This window comes from Carettochelys insculpta, chromosome 2, assembly GCF_033958435.1.
Source record: "Carettochelys insculpta isolate YL-2023 chromosome 2, ASM3395843v1, whole genome shotgun sequence".
NCBI classification, from domain to species: domain Eukaryota; kingdom Metazoa; phylum Chordata; order Testudines; family Carettochelyidae; genus Carettochelys; species Carettochelys insculpta.
Window position 1 is genome coordinate 21,667,840 of NC_134138.1, and position 15,786 is coordinate 21,683,625.

Sequence of the window (15,786 nt, forward strand, 5' to 3'; positions counted from 1 at the left end):
AACTGACCAACCCGGAAGCCGGGGCTGCGAGCGGTGCAGAACGACCAGGCGCCCGGGGCAGCTGCTGCTTCTCCCCAGTGGCCGCTCCCGCCCCAGGTACCGTGAGCGCTCCGGCTCCCTGCGGGCTGCTTGCAGGTCCCGGTCTGGGGGGAACGGGGGGTATTTCTAGGGCCGGGTTTTCCGGCAGGGAGGTGATCAAGCTTCGTCGGCCCCAACGAGGTGCGAGAAGAAAGCGCCCCTCTCCCGTAGCCCCCTTGGCCAGGGGCTCCGCGCAGGGTGCGTGACTCCTCCCCCCACCCCCGGGCTTTGCAGCTGGCGCTGCCCGGCCCGGGGTTCTGTAGCTGGGGGGATACGGGGAAAGGCAGCGCGGTGAGTGTGGCTCCCCCCGCAGGGCAGAGAGGGGCTGCCCCAGCACAGGAGTCGTGAGTAGAGGTGCAGCGGCCCGGGATCACACCTAGCCCCTACGTGGGGATGTGAAGATGCCCTGGGCTGGGGGGGGGGCTCTTTCTAATTCTGGGTCTGTTGGGGTGGGGGGAAAGCCTCGGAATCGCGGTGTCACTTCGGGCTGGAAAGCAGCAGCCCTGAGGAACTGGGGGGGAGGGGAGCCGTTTGAACTCTCTTACTTCCTCCTAGTGTTAGGCACCAGCCTGTTTCAACGGGAGACTTCCTCTTTCAGCTGCTGACATGTCTGTTTTGAGTTGGTGAGTGTGTGGTGGGGAGAGCTGGGAGCAAGTGTGTTTTTCACCAAGTGCGATACACCTCTGTGCTCAGTACTCCACAAAGCAGGATGATGATCCTGAGGTGGCTACTGTGAACATGGGGCTTGCAACAAAAACCGCCAGCTTCAGGAAGCATTGCTTAGTAGGAATGTGGGCTCCTACTCCATCCCTTGTTCCTAGATGGGCCCTAATGGAAATAAAAGGAAGTGTTCCTTTGACAGCTGGCTTCTGAGCTCTAGCTCCCATGCGAGGGAGCCGGGACGACTGAGGGAGAGCCAAAGAGTCAGGGTCAACTGGCTTGAGCTAGCAGTGAAAAGTGCAAAGGATGCAGGGCCTCTTGTGGTGCTTGTTTTAATTCTCTGTGTTGGCACTAGGTGTGAGATGGGCATGGAGATGGGGCGGGGGGGAGCTTTTACAAATGTCAAATGTGATGGAAACTCCACAAAGGGAAAAGCCAGGGCACTTTTATCCAAAGCTGTTAGGTTGATGTGGAAAGACCTTTATTTTATTTTTTAAATGGCCTCATAATCCCTCTTCCTCAAAAACTGGGAGATAAGGTGGGGCAGCAGCCCCTTGGTTTGTGTGGTGAGCCTTCTCTGACATGTGGAACCTGAGGTCAAAATTTCTCAAACTGCTGTGAGAGTAGGGAGGCTCTGGGGTTCCTGGCTTTACCTCTCATTTGCTGCACCTGGACAACTCACAGAGCTTTGGTTTTTGCTAGCAGCAAAATGGGCTCAGTTCTGCTTATCTTGTTGGTGTGCTCATTATTAATCCAAAAACATTCCAAGTCCTTTTTTAGTAGAGGATTTCAAAGCACGTTAAGTTAGCTGAGGTGGGGAGCACCCGTGGAAAGGGCCACTTGCAGTGCTATATTTTTCATTGGGATGTTTGTAAAGTCTCTGGGGGCAAAGACAGATAATACGTGGGAGGGTATGTTGGACTATGGTAAATGGTGCAGAAAGGTAAGTATGCAAAAGTGAACCAGTAGACTTCCTTCTTAGTGGAGCAATAAGGAAAAGTGCCTACGTCTGAGGTTTTTGGAAACCGAATCTCAGAAATTTAGACTGTTGGCTTGAAACTGTCATGTGAGTGAATAATGGAGCAAGAGTTGGCAGAATTAGGGAAAGAGTTTGCATCAAATTCAATTGATTTTTTTTTTTTGTTTTGTTTTTGTTTTTTGAAGAGTGTCTTTACAAAATGCTGAGCCCTTATCGGTGCTCAGTGGAGATGGCAGAAAAAGCAAGTTCATAAATAGGCAAATCAACCATCAATCAAAATTGTTTACAACAAAGGGATTTTCTTCTCCATGCCCAGACTTTAAAATAACTCTACAAATCAATAGCCTGCAATCCTTAATTTGTTGATCAAGCAATAAAAGATGGTACAAGGGATGGAAAGCTCAGCCATTGGCACTAGAATGGATTTAGGTGGAGCCAGCTCATGGCTGAGAAGTAAAATACAAAGAAGAGAGTGGCTGAACCAAGCCACCTGCAGATCCCAAGTCTCCTCAGTTACAATTGCTTGATGCTAGTGTGTGTCTACTGAAGCCCCTGAGGTTACGTGGACTTAAACCAATTTCCATGACAGAAGAATTAGCCTTAAGTGGAAATAGGATTTAAAGAGGCATAGTCAATGGGGAAATTGTCCTAGCAGCCCAAACTTAAGATTGGGAGTCAGGAATTTAAGTTATGCCTTTAATTTTCTGATCCTCCTGTCACTTGGCTTGCCCGCCTTGGTTTCCCCACTTGAAAACAGGATTAATCCTATTCACCTTCCTGACCCATGTGGTTGTGGAGCTCAGCTAGTTAATGTTTGCAAAGTGAATTGAAGTGGAAAAGTTATTACTAGAATTCTGGAATAGCAACAGTACAGAAGATACTAGTGCTGTGTAAGTACTAAGTAGCATTAATGTTCTTACCCTGCAGATAAAAATAATCGCAGCCAATATCGGCTCCCATGAAATACCAGTGAGTGGCTAATGTTCTTAGTTTCAATCATTGCAATTTCCAAGAAGTCTGTTTGAAGCCAAGTGTTATTAACGGGTGACTTGATTGCCAGATTTGTCAATTGCTAGGAGTTACAGGAGAATGTTTCATCATGTGTGCATGCTCCTCAGAGACCATTCATGATTACACAAGTATCAGACTGCAGTGACTGACATGAGGTTGGTGGGCCATTTTATTACAGGCTGACCTAAATAGGTTTGAGTTGAATAAATTCGGACTAGCCCCTTATCTTAGAGCAGATGCTGGTTTTAAAACTTTTCAATCTTTGTTTATTTTTGTTAGTGCAAATCTTGCTCCTTTACTGGCTAATGCAGCTAGAAGTTCAGCATGAGACCAGAAATGGCCTGGCCTGTGAGAAGTAAAGCACTTCTGCTTTGAAGGCTTTGTACTTCCCTGTCTGAGAAGAGACAGCAGTATGGGTGTGTGCAGCAAGCAAGGCTTCTGCAGGCCGTAGCTGCCTCTCTAAGGAAGAAGCTATAGTCTGTTCCAAAAAGAATGGTGATGCAATACAGAGGAAATTAACAAAATAATCCCAGCTAGTTGATTGGCCAGGTTAGAATTTCCTATTCTGATGCCCAGCTTGTCCAGTGAATGAAGGAGTTGTTACCGGTACATTTCAGTCCCTTGAAAAAGACAACGAAAATAGGTCTTGTTTGCCGCTTCATTGGTTGCATGATAAGAGGAAACAGCACAAGGTGTCCACTTTGATCACTGCACATCAGTAACCCTGCATTGTATTTTATTTACCTTAGGAGGAAATGAATTCAAAGGGGTTTAGGATTTGGTTTCCAAATAGTCCAACCAATCTGCTATGGTTGGACATAGCAGTGGGCAGTAGCAAGTTTTATACAGGAAGGTGCAAAAAGCTTGCAGTAGGCAGTTATGCAGAGGGAACAGAAACATCTCTATTATGCGGATTTTCTGGTTTCAGGAGAGAAAAGTAATTGCAGCTCACGGGGGCGGGGGGGAGTGTTGCTCAGACACAAGTCTTGCTCTAGCACCATGCCCAACAAGTGCTCTGGGCCCAGAGCAACAGGGTCAGGCTTGTGGCCAGGAATCTCCTTTTAAAAGGTTGCTGAGATGATCTAGAGTATGTTTGTTTAAATTGCTTGGAAAGGCGCATGTAACGAATTGTCAGCAGTACAAACAGTATTTTCAATAAGCCTTAGACATTGGAAGACTTGAGCTAAAAACAATTAGGTGTCACTGCTGTGCCTCTAAATGTGAACAGGCCAGATAAAGATGTAAGAGGCTTAGCTTGTGAGGTTAGTTAGATGCTTAATTAAATTTGCAGAATACAGAAAGGCTGTAATCGTTCTAATGAACAATTGTTGCTCCTTGTTGAAAGTTGCTATAGGATAAATGGCAGCTACAGACTTACTTGTGGCCCAAAGAAGGAATAATTTGTGTGGGTTTTTTGTTTTGTTTTTGTTGCACTTTCAGGAAAGTGTGTGTGTGCGCATAACTTTTGTTTTTCTAAAGTTCAGGGAACTCTGTTAGGGTCAGACCTGTTGCTTTGGTCACTTATTTGGCCAGGTTGCAAAGTTTTTTTTCCTCCATGCAGCAAATAACTCCAAATTGGAGTGCTGCTGAGCTACGGGAGCTGATCGGTGTTTAATGATGGGGATGTGTGGGGACCTCGGATGCCCAGTGATCAATCCCCCGCCTCATCCCACAGGAGCTATGATCAGTGGAGAGAACTTCACTGTGGGATCACAGAATCATAGAACACTAGAACTGGAAGGGACCGTGAAAGGTGATAGTCCAGTCCTCTGCCCTCATGGCAGGATCAAGCACTGTTCAGGCCATCCCCAATAGATGTCTCTTTCTAACCTGCTCTTAAATATCTCCAGTGATGGAAATTCTACAACATCCGTAGGCAATTTATGCCAGTGTTTAACCACCCTGACAGTTAGGAAGTATTTTTTCCTATTCTCCAACCTATACCTCCCTTGCTGCAGTTTAATCCCATTGCTCCTTGTCCTATCCTCAGAGGTCAAGGAGAACAATTTTTCTCCCTCTCGTTGTAACCTCCTTTTAGGTACTTGAAACCACTAGCCTGTCCCCTGTGTCGTCTTTTTTCTAACCTAAACAAGCCCAGTTCTTTCAGTATTTCCTCATAGCTCATGTTCTCCAGGCTTTTAATCATTCTTGTTGCTCTTCTTTGGACCTTCTCCAGTTTCTCTATGTATTTCTTAAGTATCAGAGGAGTAGCTGTGTTAGTCTGGATGCTGCTATGTTGCTGCTATGTATTTCTTGACATGTGGTGCCCAAAGCTAAACGCAATACTCCAACAACTGAGGCCTAACGAGTGCTATATAGAGCAGAAAAATGACTACTTGTGTCTTGCTCTCAACACTCACCTTGATGCATCCCAGAATCATATTTGCTCTTTTTGTAATGGCATTACACTGCTGACTCCTATTGCTTGTGATCCACTATGCCCCCTAAATCCCTTTCTGCAGTACTCCTTCCTAGGCAGTTGCTTCCCATTCTGTACATATGAAGCTGATTGTTCCTTCCTCAGTGGAGAAATGGTCTGAGGTAAATAGGATGAAGTTTAATAAGGACATGTGCAAAATACTCCAGTTTGTCCAGATCACTTTGAATTCTGACCCTAGCTTCCAAAGCAGTTGCAACCCCACACAGGTTGATATAATCTGCGAACTTAATAAGCGTGCTGTCTATGCCAGCATCTAAATTATTGATGTAGTTATTGAATAGAACCAGTCCCAAAACAGACCCCTGCAGAACCCTGCTTCTTATGCCCTTCCAGCGTGACTGTGAACCATTAATAACCACTCTCTAGGAATGGTTATCCAGCCAGTTACACATCCATCTTATAGTAGCTCCATCTAAGTTTTATCTGCCTAGTTTATTGATAAGAAGTACATGTGAGACCATAGCAAATGCCTTACTAAAATCTAAGTGTACCACATCCACTGCTTCTCCTTTTATCTGCAAGAATTGTTATCCTGTCAAAGAATGCTGTCAGATTGGTAACAGCCAACATGGACTGGTGAAGAATAAATCATGCCAGACCAATCACCTTATTTTCTTGCAGATGTTTGCAGATGAACTCCTTAATTACTTGCCCCTTTATCTTTCCCAGCACAGAAGTTAAACTGACTGGTCTGTAGTTTCCTGGGTTATTTTTTCCCTTTTTGTAGATGGGCCCTATACTTGCCCTTTTTCAGTCTTCTGGAATTGCTCCTGAGTTATGGGGCTTTTCAAAGATGATAGCTAAAGGTTCCGATAACTCCTCTATCAGCTCCTCGAGTATTCCAGGATGCATTTCATCAGGCCCTGGTGACTTGCAGACATCTTATTTTTCCAAGTAGTTTTTAACTTGTTCTCTAGTTTATCTGCTAAACCTACCCCCTTCCCAGTAACATTCACCATATTAAGCATTTTTGCATCGGACTTCTTGGTGAAGATTGAAACAAAGAAATCATTAAGCACCTCTGCCATTTCCAAGTTTCCTGATATTGTTTCTACCTCCTCAATGGGTAGTGGACCTACCTTATCCTTGGTCTTCTCTTGCTTCTAATATTTATAGAATGTTTTCTTGTTACCCTTTGTCTCTAGCTTAGCTTGAGCTCATTTTGTGCCTTGTCCTTTCTAATGTTCCACCTGCATTGTTTGCTTATATTTGTCCTGTGGGATAGCTGCCCCCAAGGCATTGCTCTCATTGGTGATGGAAGCACTACAAATGTAAAGGCGCTCTGATGCCTGTTGCAGTAAGTGAATAAACAAGACAGCACTCTTTCTTTTACCCATTCATGGTCACTGATGAAACTGACCATAAACACTTAAGTGTAGGCACAGCTTAAGTGTAGATTCCTGAACTTAATATGGAAGAATCCCAAGCACTGCTACTGGCTAGGGACTGACCAGCTAAGCAGTAGTCTTGCACAAAAAGATCTGGGGATTACAGTGCACAAGAAGCTGGGTAGGAGTCAAGTGTACCCTTGTTGTCAAGAAGGCTGATGAGCTATTGGACTAAATGGGTAGGAGCATTGCCAGCAGATTGAGGGATGTAACTATTAACCCTATTCTGTTTGGCACTGCTGAGGCCAAATCTGGGGTATTACCTCCAGTTTTGGGGGCCCCCCATTACAGAAAGGTTGTGGCTAAATTAGAGTTTAGCAGAGGGCAATGGAAATGGGGTGTGTGACTTATTTAGTCTTCAGAAGAGAAGAATGAGGTGGGAGTGGATAGCAGCCTTCATCTACCTGAAGGGGCCTTCCAAGAAGGATATAGGTTGCCTGTTCTCTGTAGCTACAGATGACAGAACAAGGAGCATTGGCCTCAAATTGCAGGGAGGGAGGCCTAGATTGGATACAGTAAACCCTCGGTTTAATGGATTAATAGGGGGGAGCAGTGCCTGATAATGTTGAAAGTCCATTAAATCCAAATCTGCAGGATGGGAGGCACCTTGCAAGGTGCACTAGGGAGTACTCCGCCCAAGACCCGGGAGGAACACAGCAGATTCAGGAGAGAGCTTGGCAGCAGGCTCTTTGCTCCTCTGGCCCTAGCAGCCCCAGGTCTGGTGGTGGCGGCTCTGGTGAGTCACCAGCATTTATTGTGGGGGTAGGGGGCCTGGCGGACATCATCCATTATTTCCAAATTCCATTAAATCAAGGTCTTATTAGGAAATACAGCTTCACTAGGAGGGAGGTGAAGCAGTGGAATGGGTTACCTTGGGAGGTGGTGGAACCTCCATCTCTATAGGCTTTTAAGTCCCAACTTGACAAAGCCCTGGCTGGGATGATTTTACTTGAGATTGGCCCTGCTTTCAGTTTGGGGTTGGACTCAATGACCTCCTGAGGTCTCTTCCAACCCTAATCTTGTATGATTCTGAGTAACATAGCTCCATTAGAGCTAGGGCCTTAGTTAGCTGGACTTTTCCACCACGCCTTGTCACTGTATTGCAGGCCTCAGTTTTTTTAACTTCATATGGGTACAATGGACCTTAGGGCTGCTTCTGAGTGCTGGAAAGCATGGAATGACAATGCTGAGGTATTAGAAATTGCTGGGGTAGAAGTTTGGGTTCAGCAACTTGAGCCTTTGTATCGCAGTGGAGGAGTGTCCTCGCCTTAGCATCTTCTGTGCAAAATGAAATGTGAAGATTGCCTGGTATTAAAAATCCATCTTAAACCTTCTCTCATCTGTGACCATTCATGGGGTCTGTTATAAGCAAATGCTGCTTTCAGTGCACAAGCTCTGAGTTTGTATCTGGGGTACATGTCTTGTTTAAAGGGTGAGTATATCAAGATTCTCGCCCTTCTAGGAATTTTTCCACAGGATAAATGCTTGAAGGATCCTTGTAAGATTGGCCATAGGTTTAACGATGCCTGGTGGTTGCTCCTACTCCTTTGGTTTTGATGGAATTTGTATTGAATTGTTCTGCCATTCTACCAACAAAAAGTACATCTTTAAAATGCTTTTACTCAAAATCCATTTGCCTTGTGAAAGTACTGCAAAAAATCTTTCTAGTCTGTCTGTCTGTGCAAGTTCTTTATTTTTCAAAGGTTGCCTAAAAAAGGAGGATATAAAAAGGTGAGGCCAATATACAAATACATCTCAGGCCATTGTAAGCAGAATACATAATGATACCAGACTTTTTTAATTTAAACATGTGCATTAGTAGGTATTACAAATTAATCCTTCTTGGCAATGGGTTTTCCTCCTTAGCATCAATTCGTGTATTTTGAGCCTGGCCTGCTAAATAAAGCCAGGCACAATTTAAGTGCTGTTAATGGATAGTAATTTACTCACTGTCTGTGGTGGTAGGAAAGGTGTGTATTTAAAAAGAAACACAATGAATGAATTTTTTACCCACGCTGGTCAGCTGTTACTAATATTAGTCAAACCATTTGGGGTTTTTTTGTGGGGAAAACTGAGAAATTGATACTTTCACTCTGACCTTTTTATGAGGTGCACGTGGTTCAAATGGTGCCATGACAGTCAACTCTTGACCCATAAACCTTGATTGATACCTTCAAAGGGGTGGGGGGAGGGAAACACATTTCATCAACCTACAGTGGTAGCTTTCAACTTGTGGTCTGCAGCCCCTTGGGATCCATCAACTGTTGAAGATTTTGAAAGGGTTGTGAACCTCCTTATTTTTTTAGTAGTCTAAAAACCAGCAACCTCCAGTAAACCCTACTTCTGCAAATCCTGCTCAGCCCCAGAGCTGTGAATCCAGAAGGGGAAGGAAGGTTTTACTGACTGAAACACAGGGAGTAATGAAGTCAGAGCCTAAAGCATTGCTACATGTGAGGGTAAGAAATCTCCACTGAGGAACTATGGAGTTACCAAAAATTGATAATAGAGCTGGACTTCCTGTTTCACAGCTCTAGAAATCATTTCCTCCTCTTTTCACTGTTTTATTTTAAAATGTTTTTTATTTGAAGGTACTAAATTATTATCTCTGGGAATGTGCAAATTACTACAGAAGGCTGAGCAAGAACTTACGTGATTAAATGCTTAGCAGTAGGTTCCCGAGGACATTAAGGCGATGTCTCCACTGGGCACTATTTTTGGGATATGAAGTATCCCAAAATAGTTGCCCATGTCTAAGAAGCATGCCCGTTGTCTCAAAACCATGGCATCCATGTACACCCACCTCACCTGAAGAGTAAGGGATACCCATCTCTTAGCATTGGAAGGGACCTCGGGAGGTCATCTAGTTCAGTCCCCTGCCCTCTTGGCAGGACCAAGCACCATCCCTGACATCTATTTACTCCAATCCCTAAATGGCCTCCTCAGGGATTGAACTCGCAACCGTGGGTTTTGCATGTCAATGCTCAAGTGCTTTATTTCGGCATGCAGTGCCATTTAGACAGTTCCACTTGCTCAAATAGTTTATTTCAAAATCTACTTGAAATGAGCTATGCATTTGCATAGCACAGATGGTGTAGTTTGTTTTGAAGTTAGGGTCCATGTAACCATAGCCTAAGGGACTTACCTAGAATCCTCAAGACCTGTATCTTTGCACAGTTTCAAAAAGCTAGGCTGTGTCTAGATGATCCTCTCTTTCTCAAATACATGCTTCTGATAGTCCATGTGTGGGGGAGAGGGATCTAAAAACCTATCTTAACTTTCCATCTCCATGGCCTTGCATCATCGCACCCTTTCAGTTGGAGATTGGATGTGTCCTCTAGACAAGAGTCTCCAAGCAGTTGGAGACCCTTGGCCAGACCTTTTGAGGGAGAAAAATAGGTCAGTGTTTAGACCCATTGGCCTTATAAGCCTAGGGTTGTGTGTTCAGTCCTTGAAGGGGCCCTTTCAAAGCCCTGGAGCAGGTTAGATTAAAAATAAAATCTGTGAGGGAGGGCAATATAGGTCCTGCTGTGAGTGTCAGTAAGTAGACTTGATGAACTCTCAAGGTCCCTTCCAGCTCTGAGGTACACTTATCTCCATGCTTCTCTGAGCTAAAGGAAAGCTCTCACTAACTCCATAGTTTTTACTTGTATTAACAGACCTCTGAGCACAGATCACTAGAATCAGGTCCTCTTACATGGTACAGAGAAGCCCATGAGCGTGCTGTAGACTGCAAAGCTGATCCTGGCCTGCTCCGTAAGCAGCCGTAAACTTACAGCAGCTTCTCAGAATGCTCTAATGTACGCTGAGGACCAGCCCACAATTTGTATTACAAAGGTAGCTTAAAGGTATCTTTCCCCTTCCTCCCCCTGCACTGTACCTTCTGTGCTGAGTGCCTCAGGAAAGGGCATCCCCCATCCATCCCTCTGCTTCCAGCCAACACACAGAGGAACTCCCTCCATCTGTGCATGCCTAACGTGGAACCCCCTTTACCTCTTGTTGTTTCATTGGATACAAAGTTATGGCAGGCCCAACTCCAGGACAGTACTAAAACCTGAAGGAAGAGAAAGTGACCATAAGAACAACCATACTGGGTCAGACCAAAGGTTCATCTAGTCCAGTATCTGGTCGTCTGACAATACCCTATGCCTGATGCTCCAGAGGGAGTGAACAGAACAGGTTATCAAGTGATCCCTCCCCGTCACCCATTTCCAGCTTCTGACAAAGGCTAGGGATGCTATTCCTCCCCATCCTGATCAATAAGTGATGGACCTGACCCCTGTTAATTTATCTAGTTCTGGCTTTGAACGTTGCTAAAGTCCTGGTCATCACAACATTCTCTGGCAGGGAGTTCCACAAGTTGACTGTGCTGCATGAAGAAATACTTCCTTCTGTCTGTTTTAAACCTGTCACCTATTCTCTTTGACCCCTAGTTCTTATGGGAACTAGTAAATAAGTTCATTTACTTTCTCCTTCCCTGTCATAATTTTATAGGTTTCTGTCATACCCACTCCCCTCAGTCTCCTCTTTTAAAAGCTGAAAGGTGTTTTTAATCTCTCTTCATACAGCACCCATTCCAAACCTCTAATTTTTGTTGCTTGTTTTTGAATCTTTTCCAGTGCCAAGGTGGTGTCCTTTGCTAGCATATACTGGAAAGGCTGCTAGTTTTCAGATCTGGGAGTCTGCAAGTTTTCACCACCTTGACATTAAAAATAAATCACAGCACCAAGCTAGTTTTCCCCAAATCTTTGCCAGCGACAAAACTGAATGGGCCAGAACTTGCTATTTTATTTGCTGATGCCTCCTGAGGCAGTTTGCTCCCTCTTAAGGTCTGGCTGCATCCCCAAAATATGATTGGCTGTCCAGGAGTAGGATCAGCTGGCATGTTGCTTATGTGGAAACCTCAAATATTTACTGCAAGGAGCAACAACCTCTCTTCAATAGGCTCCATGTATCACAAATATTCACAGGCAATTGCCAAAGACAATTTGTCAAATTAGACCATTTGTAGGATTCTGTATAACTGAACAAGCTAGTGAAATAGCTATTCAAGGATTGGAACCAAGGGTCTTTGCCAGGGTTGCCAGTTTGAAATTTGTTGTTGGGTTTAAAACACCCTGGAAATTTTGGGCTAAAGGAGGGAAGGAGACTCCGACCCTGTGATTTTTGAGGGAAGGGGTTAGTTCAGGTCCACCTCCAGTTAGGGTGTTCAGTTTTGATAGGTTTGTGTGTTACACACACACACACACACACACACACACCCCTCAATACATGTACGATACTTTTTGTGTCTCGGTGGCTTTAAAGTCGAGTCCATTATGAGGTCCCTATCCTGCTAGGTGCTCTACAAACACCGAGCAAAAAGATGTGCTGTGGTATTACCAGATCTAGCCGCCCCCCACACACTTTTATTTTGTCCTGTTTGTAATCTGATTGAAAACGCTCTTGTAGTTCATGGCTACTATGTGTGTCTTGCTACTGGACTCTTCTGATCTCATGCGAAGAATCAAACATCACGGATATGTCTCCCCAGAGGCTTGTGGTAGCTTAGCCAGTGCTGGAGGGAAAAGGAAGCGAGCTGAGATGGTTGAAAGGGAACTTATCCATGTGAGCATGTTGAACGTAACAGATCTGACTCTGCAGTCTTATGTCCTTGGACCTCTATGGGCTTTCTGAGTGCACAAGGAATGCAATGTTCTCTCCAGTCACATCTGCTGGAGCCAGCATACTGTTAAAGGCAGCAAAGGGGAACTTTGATTTGTTCCATGGAGTTTTTTGTGAAGCATGTTGCTAGTGCCTTGTAGACTTTGCGGTGTTTTCTAGGTTCTCATTTTCTTAGGGATTAACTGCCTCTGAGTCACTTGCATATTGCATAGGCATTTGGTTCTTCCTCTTCCACTTATCTCTAGCAAGCATGGCCCCCTGTGCACACTTCAAGGAAAGTACCATTCTTGGCCAATGTCTGAGTTAATGCAACTTCTCCTTATGGTTCCAAGCCATGCAAATCCTTCTTGTATATTCCTGTGTGGGAAGGGGAGAGCCTTCTTTGTAACGCTAAAGTGAGATGAGCTTGCAGTGGCTTGTCCGTAGCACCATCATGCATGTGGCTCAGTCTTTACGTGCCATGGTGCCACAATTCAGCACGTGTCCCTGGCTGAGCTTGTGGGACAGCACTGGCACCAGCAACAGAATACAATCAGGCAGTATTTTCTCAAACTGCAGGTCAGAAGCATACACTTCAGTGGACTGGGCTGATTAGTGTCCTGTGAGTCTCTGCAGTGTTTGTGAATTGACTGACAGCAGGAGCTCTTGCTATGTGCTTTTTTTTTTTTTTTTTTGAAAAAGTAGTAATAACGCACAATAGGTAATAGGGCTTGCTGTAGGCATATCCCTGAGCCCTGGTATCTCAGTGGTCACACACTGGGGAAGCTTTGTGGAGCAGAAAATGGTGTAGCTAGTAGCTTTCTGCTGGATGATAAGCAGGGAGAGATGTGTACAACAGCTTTCTGGATAGCTGACGTAGGATTAAATCATGGGCTGTCCAGCATGCTGGTACGGGGGCTCTCCTTGAGCCGGTGGGCTCTGCCCCGATTCTAGTGGGGATACTGGCAGAGGGCTTCTCAAACCTTTTTCTCCCCCCCGCCCCACTCCCCTTGCAGAGAGGCATAGGTGACAGATCATCGTTCTACTCTATACCTAGAGCTCTGGTGAGGCCAAGAGGGAAGATTTGTGAGGATTCCTCCCCCGCAAGTCAGAGGCTACAGCACAGGCTACTCTACAGACCTCACAGTAACTCTGCCCCCCCCATGATGTGCTGAATTGCAGACTGACAGCTCTAACCCCTGGTTTCTCTGGGTTCTGAGCTTGTTGGAATGAATTGGCTAAGTGCTGGTCTCTGTAGTGGTAAGGTCATTTGTTGTGATCAGCTAATTTCTGTAGTATCCACCATGTGTGCCTAGGACTTTCCAGACTGGTCTCTGCCCTCAGGTGCTCACAGGCCAAATCACTTAAAAATAAAATAAAAAATTAAACTTCTACTTAGCCAAAATCTTGGCTCCACTCCTGTAAAGACTTCTGCGTAGTACCATTCCTGTTTGAACTCTGGGAGCCTGTCCACCTCTTCAAGCACATGTGACTCTTTGCAAGATTAGAACCTTTAAATCAATGTGTCGTCTACAACCTGAAAGAAGCACTTTTCAATGAAAGATGAAATTCAAAGACCCCTGAAATACAGTGCCTTATCATAAGGTCTGCTTTTGTCCTGTAGATTCTCACTGCAAATACAATGGCAGACTTCAGGTCAAATAGGTAAGATGCCCCAGATAAAATGGAGAACTTTAAAATATTGATCTACGTCTGTGAAGTCACTTTGTCTGACTAAGCAGATTAGAAAATTTATTTAATGTGTATCTTAAACTTTAATTGCACGTCCTTCACTCTTATCCAGTTGACCTTTTAAAATGTATCTGTACTTCCTTCAACACTGGACTTTTTTTTTTTTTTTTTTTTTTTTTTAAATGCATGAGTTTGTATCCCTTGATCAAGCAATTTAAACTCAAATCTCCTGTTAAAGCTAAGGGACTTTTGAAGGACAAATTCTCTTCCTGTGGTGTAACTTTATCCCAACAGTGTGACACTTACCTGTGTCTGCTGTATGCATCACAATAATGTGCTGTGCACATACTGTTACCAGAGCAGGTGACGAAGGCAGCTGCTGCTAAACTACTGTTCTCCAGTCAGAGCAGCCATGGTAATGAGGCAATTTGAAGCAGGCTAATGAGGTGCTAATGTACATATTCAGCACCTCATTAGCATAATGGTAGCCACTAGAACAGACTTCAAATTGCAGATTGACAGTGACGATGGGAGCAGCTTCGAAATAAGCGCCCCACTTCGATAGTCCCTTACTCCGATCTAGTTCTGTGGGCATAAGGAAATGTCAAAGTGTGGAACTTACTTCGAAGCTGCCCCCATCGTCACTGTCAGTCTGCAATTCAGAGTCTGTGGCTGCTATTATGCTAATGAGGTGCTGAATATGCAAATTAGCACCTTTATTAGCCTGTTTTGAATTGCCTGCCTACCATGGCACCTCTGATGGGAGAATGGCCGTGTAGCAGCAGCCCAAGTGATACCATGACAACAACCTTACCTTCATGTCCCAGGGACTCAAAAGATTGGGGGGGTCCACTTTGCTATCATGTATGAACAGATGAATAGAAACCCCATCTGTGCTGGAGAGTTTACAGTGTAAATAGACCAAGGGTGGGTGGAGAAACAGAAGCAGAGAGATGAAACAATTTGCCCAAGGTTGCATTGCAAGCCAGTGGGAGCTCAAGAATAGAACACAGTTTTCCTGGCACCCCATCTAGCACTGCATTTGCTGGAGCACAATGCCAAAGGGAATTTGTCTTTAGCAAACCTTACAGCTACCGGATGGGCTTGCCTCAAAGGGAGGGGCTTCTGACCAGGAGAAGAAATGGGCTGTGTTCAGGTGGGTTGTTTTCCAATAACTTCCAGTCTTCTGGATATCCTTGAATGACACTGATCAGAAATGCTTGTGTGATAGGTTTGACATGTGTTGCTTCTTCAAGCAGAGGTACTAAGGCTCTTCCATTCCTAGCACAGATCATTGACGACCATTCATTAGCATCCCATCCTGGTCTGCAAGTGCATTCGCTTATATATATGGCATTTACAGTTTGGTTAAATGGCTTTTAGCCCCCCCACTATACAAATTGTTCCAGCACCCTGGCCTTTGCCACCTTCTTACCAAAAAACAAGTCTGACTGGATATTTTTGCAATATTCTTGAAAATTCCATTTAATTTCTCGCTAACAGTATAGTGCAGCTTATTGAAGAGCAAGAATTGCTACATCAAGCCCCCACAAAATGGCACAGCATTGCATGCAGTTCTTATCAGATCTCTAAGGTTCCTGGTTTTAGATTAACGTGAACAGTTGAATCTCTATCTGAAGAGAACTCATGATAAACAGTCCTGGTTTTAAAACTCTTCCCACATTGGAGCACAATGGGCTTAGATGGATTTACACAATACCAAGTGACCAGCAGGCGAATCATGCTCTGGGGCTGCAGGGTTTCACTCAGTGAGTTGAGGGAAGTGTGGCACTTCATGGGATTGCTTCCTACTAGAATATGTAGGGAAACTGGGCTATGTTCTCACTGGCATGTGCTGTGAAGGAAACTTGAACTGAAATGCAGGTATGAAAATGCAC

General features: G+C 44.7%; 1 protein-coding gene across 3 annotated transcripts in view; it reads left to right on the forward strand.

The window, feature by feature from the left end:
- Nucleotides 1–30: 30 nt before the first annotated feature.
- The window catches only part of CYRIB (CYFIP related Rac1 interactor B), a 160,258-nt gene continuing 144,502 nt past the window's right edge, over nt 31–15,786 (forward strand). The window contains exon 1 of one of the 3 annotated variants that reach the window (XM_074986657.1): nt 31–96. The gene's annotated coding sequence lies outside the window, so the exon portion shown is untranslated. The remainder of the gene's footprint in view (nt 97–15,786) is intronic. The other 2 variants (XM_074986659.1, XM_074986660.1) reach the window with 2 other exon arrangements.